The sequence below is a fragment of the Bolinopsis microptera genome, chromosome 7 (genome assembly GCF_026151205.1).
Source record: "Bolinopsis microptera isolate Bmic1 chromosome 7, MBARI_Bmic_1.0, whole genome shotgun sequence".
NCBI classification, from domain to species: Eukaryota; Metazoa; Ctenophora; class Tentaculata; order Lobata; family Bolinopsidae; genus Bolinopsis; species Bolinopsis microptera.
In genome coordinates, this window is record NC_087078.1 from 229,355 (window position 1) to 230,074 (window position 720).

Consider the following 720-nt stretch of genomic DNA (forward strand, 5'->3'; position numbering starts at 1 on the left):
GCAGCGTTTATACCAATACTCAGCACCGTGATCATGTTCCTGAAGTACCTGTGTCCTAGATCCCACCGGAAGAAGTTGTACCTCCCCCCGGAGTACATGTCCACTGCACCTATAATCTCAAAGCACACAGCAGGAATGTTGAACACTACGTATAGAAGAGTGAAGAGAATGATGGTCCAGGTGGCTTGTCTCCTCCGCGCGGCGTGGGACTTCTCGTGAGTCTGCACGTGCACTGCGCGTATTACTCGCGTGCTCATTCCGCAGCTTATCAGTATTGGGAGTAGTGGGGCTATGTACTCCAGCTGTGGGTATATAAGGTGTATATAAGGTGTGTAAAGGTTTATACATTTTAGAAGTGAGTCATCAACAGTTTGAGAATGGAACTAAAAAATTAATAAATGAAAGAAAACAGAAGTCTGAAGGAAAAAATAATTTAAAAAACCTGAATAAAGATTAGGTAGAAAATGATGAATCCTGCACTGTTGTACTCGAACAAATCCCCCAGAAGGCTGAAGCACTGGACGTACTCTTTAAAGTAAATGTACCGCTGCCCCCTCCAGAAAGGCACAGTCCCCTGCAACACCAGGAACCCTAGATAGCAGCACATCAGAGTCACTATCTTCCATGTTTTGAGTCGGAGGAAGGGGAAGAAGAGGGAGAGGGTACGGGAGATACTCAACACAGCTACAAGGAAGATGGAGTATCTAGCAATGATGTTTC